The following is a 5976-nucleotide window of genomic DNA, read 5'->3' on the forward strand; positions in this document are numbered from 1 at the left end:
CTCCTGTGGCGGCCACCCATGGTAATAAGGCGATGACGTAGCAAAGGTATTCCCCTCTCAGCGCCGACGCTCCCGACTTTTGTGCTTTCTCTCTTCAGAAGCTTCCGTTGGGTCTCTCTATACCCCATTCACCGCGCCTTCTGCTAAACATACTCCACGTAGACAAGATCTAAAGAGACGTATCGTGTGTCGGTAGGACAATTGTAAACTTAACTCTAATTGCGCAGTCGGAAAAGAGTCGCATCACGTGCATTTTTGCCGCGCTCGTAAATGTTGACGTTTGAGTCGGTTTGGACAAAAGTCGCCGGCGGAACCGAGATAAGCACTCTGGGAGGGAGATCCGAAAGGCTCGTCCCCAGCTCACCCAGCCCCCACAAACACATCGCGGCAGTGACGCGTTTCTCCGCCCCTCCCCCTGCACGGCCCGGGACGGCGGCCGACCGTACCGGCACAGGGCACGGCCCGGGACGGCAGCCGACCGTGCCCGGCACAGGGCACAAAGTAAACCCCCTGTACGGCCCGGGACGGCAGCCGACCGTGCCCGGCACAGGGCACAGAGTAAACTTGTAAACCTGTGTCTGTAACATCAGCCCATTATTTTCCAAGAGATTAAATTAATTTGTTCTTTTACATCTAGAACAGACTGTATGATATAGTCTAGTCTACATATCTGTCCGTAAAGAATGTAGCATAAAAGAAAGTTAATTAACAAAAAGTAGTACAGATTATCACATAACAACAAGTCTTATGTGAGGACAAAATAAAACTATATTTTGACTGGTGAATCTTATTCTAAAAGTATAATAATTATTGTTGAGCTTTAGATGATCATGCGTAACACTGTGACAAAAAAAGATGTCAACAGTTTAACCCAGTATAAAACCAGCAAACTCGTGGGGTCACTATTTTTTCGGAGGTTCACGATTAAGGCAGGTGGTTGCCATATAAGGTCTCGAGTGTGTTGATATCTGGATGTAAACAAGTCTATACTACTACTAGTCAGTGTGCATGACCGTCGCAGTCGGGTCACTATGAGTAATTACGTAGTTTACACTAAAACTGTTTTCACCGCTTGCGGGCGGCTATGTCTAATCCTAGACACCACAGGTGAGACCAGACTACCAGAATTATCGACATTTATGGCCACAACACCCCCACCGCACCGCAGCCGATCTGCACAACCAGGTGAATCGCTCGCCGTCGGCAACGATTGTCTGGCCCGACATCCTGCTCCGAAAATACCCGAACACCCACGAACGTCGGACGCCTCGGGATGTGGTCGCGGCCCGCCCGAAAGAAAGAATTTCACACCTGTTCAGGTGACTCAGGCGTGTGGATTGTGTGTTTTTGTTTACCTGTCGTAGTGAAACATCCTCTGCTGTTGACAAAACAAGTTGTTGTCACCGTCAGCGTTCATGGCTGCATCAACAGGTCGCCATGTAAGCAATTGTGCCCAAGACCTTGCCAAGGGGCATAGCTCGTCACCCCTTGTACTGTATTGTATTGCGTTTTGTTTTGCTTCCGATACTAGTTTCATACAACATCCCCCAGCGTAGCCCACCAACATGTACACCTTTATATATCACTGACACACGGGGAGATCTCTTATCTTTTTCCGCGAAACGTGATCGTTTTGTATGATCAAAATACCACCCGGGTTAGCGCCCCAACCCTTAACAGTCCCTTCCTCGAGTTCGTGACAAATGGCCTCCGGACTACTTTTATTTTAAAACTCGCCACACTTTGTTAGGACTCCAGATCAGTGTTTGTGTCTATATATGCGGCCTTAGTGCACCACGACCTAATAGGACTTTAACCTAACCGCAAACAGTTTTATGGATTCACTTGATATTGATTGGAGTCTTGAATAAAGCCCAAATCAAATTCAATTGTTGACAATCGTGACTTGTGACGTTATGGTAGAGGATTTCCGCGTTATGATTCCGTGATCGACAGAAAATCAAACCACAGACTACTCTCCAAGCAGATGTTGATGGGGGAAGATCGTTACCTTTTTATAGATGGCCCGTTTTTTGTCGCTACCCTTGGATGGCGAATTGGACCCTCTCTGGCCAAAGGATACTGTCTTTTCGCCACCCTAGGATCTGCTTGGAGATTAACCACAGACAACGTTTTGTATCACGGCTAGGTTTATTAGCTAGGGCTCGTTTGGGGGTGGGCTAATTAGACGTGCTGGCATTTACCTGAAATAATGGTGCTGAGCTGGTATGCACGTTATTAGGGTATATATGTCTCATCATGTGTCACACGGAAGTGTGCAATACCCGTTGTTTTGTCGTTCCACTGTGTAAACTCCTGCCGATAACATTTAAAGTACAACGGAACACTTGTCAGCACAACTGTCGCCTGTCATTCTTATGCTCCAGGCCAAACTACACAACCTACAGATGTCAGAGCCATCGTGCCGGGAGGACCACACCAGATCACGGGCGCCCGGCGAATCTCTGCGCGATGAGTCGCCTCGGACCTCTCGGCATTCGGCCACTAGCGGGTCCGGAGAAGTGCCATTCCTCAGATTAGAATCAACGGCGTCCAAACCGCAAGGAATGGAGACGGCTTGTTGTCTGGGATTTCACTCGACACAAGAAATAAATCAACAGAAACGACGCTTGACATAGCGATTAGATTCAAGGACACAGACTTCTTAAAACGATAAAAACAGGCTTAAGAAGGAAAGGCAATATTGATGACTAAACAGGAATTAAAACATACTAGGTGGGTGGGATTTTACCCGAAAACATAATATGAGTGTCCTATGTGTGTTCTAAGTTGAGCCCCCGGCACTTTTCCCGCGAAAACATGCCCATATCCGCTTGCATTTAGAATTTGCGGTATTTGTAACTTGAAATTGGAAAAGAATAGATACCATCGTTTCACCCTGGGGGTACTTGGCGCTTGTTGTTTGGTACATCCTATAACACATGTACCTGCTGAAGCCTCGCCTCAGGGGCACAATCGAAAAGTAGTGGCGTGCGTGGTCTAGGGATTAAAGTAGTGACCCTGCCTCTGGAACTGGAGGTTGCGGAGTTCGAATCCCGCTGTGTGTTGGCATGCTACTCACCCGAATCTAGCGCTGCTGGAAAGTTATATCTGTATCTGTATACCCGGTATAAGCGCCCTTCGGTGTAACACACCAGCTTCGCAGGAACCTGGCGCGGCGGCAGCTGACTACATTTAATACACCGAACGACTTCTTACACTCAATCTTTGAACTGAACATTTCATTGCCGGGGTTGTTTAAAGCTTTATTCTAGTGATGATGCTCCAACTATACTTTGTGGTAACGACATACCTACAGTTAAAACAACTCTCCAATACTCGGAGGTTTAGGCTTCAGCTTGTGTCTAACGTGTTTTAGGCGGTTTTATTGGGATTTTTAATGCCAACCCAACAGTAACTGTCTGGCAAACGGGTTATGCATGGCCAATTTGATACTGTCTCTTACAGCCACAGACAGATCTGCATCAGGCATGCTTCAACAAGACAGTAAACAGTTAAATCGAAGATCCCTTGCGTGTGTAGAGCGCTAGCCACGCCTCTTGCACGTTAAGAACCCATTACACTTATTGATAGCAGTAGGGATGAGGACCATCCGTCTGATCTAGCTCGTAGCTAGGGTAACTGTACAAATCTGCTGTGCTATGCCTTGGGGTAGTTTACCAGTAATGCGATATACCTACAGAAAACAAGGCAGCAGGAGTGATATATACGATCTTCGTTTATCACACATGTTCAGGCCGCCATGTTTTGATTTGTTTCTATATATGGTGCCCCGACGAATCATATACAAGTAATATTCATATCTAGAGGACTCCTTGTTGTTCCGATAATGTAATAAAAGAGGCCACGCTACGTCACAGTAATGAGCTAGTATGTGAACTATGTTATGTCGACTTTATGGTTTCACTTATTATATTGAAGGAACTTGACTGACGCAATTGCAAGTAAGAGAGAAGCTGATACAATCATAGTGAAGTCAGAATATTTCATAATGTAAAATGCCATTTTGACCTTTCGTGTATGACCGACCCTTTCTATGACGTACTTTCTGTCACGACATCACATGAAAGGGACTTATCATGTAGTGAGCGATCTTAGAAATTCCGTTGTCAAATATACAAGAAGGAAGTATGAATACTAATAACATTTCGATACGACCTGTATAGTATTGAGCAATAAAGGCTTTTCAACCCCCACTGACCCCAAGATTAAGATTGACAAGTAGGAAATAGGTCCCAAGACGGCGTTGCCATGACAACCATACTGACGTCCAGGATTCAGGAATCACGTTTTTATTCTCCGTGAGTCGTCCGTGGGAACTTTTCTATAGACTCTGACGTCACCGTGGTGCGGATGAGGGATTTTCCACTTTTATGACGTCGTTCTTTTCCCTCACGGCGGGACGACTGGGGCAGGCAGAGGTTTGAGTTTTGGGTCATTTTTGGCGTGTTATTAGGCTTTTTAATTATAAAAAATTTTATCGGGGTTTCTTTTTTGCACTGGAATTTTATTTTTCACGTTGGGTTGGGTGAAAAAAAGAAACCCTGATTAAAAAAACTAATAACACGCGAAAAATGACCCAAAACTCAAACCTCTGCTTGGAGAGTAGGGAAGGCATATCTACAAGCAGATCCTTTTGTAGCTGCAAGACGGTTGGTAGGGCAGTATCGATATCAAATTGGCAAGACAGTATCAAGTTGGGAGGCAGTATCAAATTGGCAGGGCAGCATCGATTTGCCATCCGTTTGGCGGACGAAAAAAGGTACCATTGCAAACTTGAAAAGAAAGCCCGATAAAAACGCATGAAACACGTCAAAAATAGGCTTAAGCCTCTGATTAGATGGAGAGTGGGGGATAGGCTTGAAGGAATCGGCAAGTGTGGGATTTATTTATTTCGTATACAGGCGAGGAGTAAATCATTTGTGAACATATTATACAACAGAAATATATTGAAGAAGAACTGTATCAGAGTGTATTGCACGCGGCAATTGTAGACGATACATTGATTGTATGGCACGCGAGTACAAACAAAGGTGTATAGAGTAAAACTTAACATCGTAATCAAAGAAATAGAAGATATCCCATGCTCAAGAGATCAAGAACAGTCACATGGCAGAAAGAAAAAAAATAGTTAATGTTTTCTAACATTTCAACACATTACTAGCTGCAAGTTGTATTCATTGCCAGTCCCCCAAATATGGCTAAAATATTAGTACCAAGTTCTGATAGGTCTCTGCCGAAAGGACAACTATGCACTGTGCCCTGGTTTGACTGATGTTAACCGTGAATATGTAACGTTAGAGTTACACCTGTAAAATTTACTTCGCACCTCCCACTCCCATACACCACCGCAATGCCTAAGCCGGAAACAAGAGTGATCATCTAAATACCAAAGGTCTGTTTACGAAGCAAAGACAAGACGACAAATAAAATGTTTAGTAGGCAAAGACAAGACGACACATATATGTAGATATGTTTTGTTAAACTTAAAGGGCAGGTCATCTAGTCGTTAGATACATGTAGGTACACTCTCAAAGTTCCTGTCAGTATATGTTGGAACACAAGTATGTTTATCTTTCTGGAAAACTTTGACATTAAACATCGATAACCTTAACATGGATCATCGAAATGATACTGGAACTTTGGAGGCCTTCGGAGTCTTGGCCCCTCCTGACTAGTCCTGAGGCACGTCACAGGCAACTTGTCAGGTACAAATTAACAATCAGCAGCAACACATAGCGGCCATTGATTATATTGCACCCCAAATGTCATGGGCAGTACGACAACGCCGCTATTACCATTGCATATTCTATCCTTCAAGTTTATGATGGCTTCAACTTTGCTGTCGATCAAAAACATCGTAACCAGTAAAGAACTTGAGCGGACGACAAAAAGTTTTATTCCAGAAAAGACCACCCCTCCGTGAACGGTGTAAGTGGACTTGCCTGAGTGACC

The sequence above is a fragment of the Branchiostoma belcheri genome, unplaced genomic scaffold, assembly GCF_001625305.1.
Source record: "Branchiostoma belcheri isolate BF01 breed outbred unplaced genomic scaffold, Haploidv18h27 scaffold61, whole genome shotgun sequence".
Lineage (NCBI taxonomy): Eukaryota > Metazoa > Chordata > Leptocardii > Amphioxiformes > Branchiostomatidae > Branchiostoma > Branchiostoma belcheri.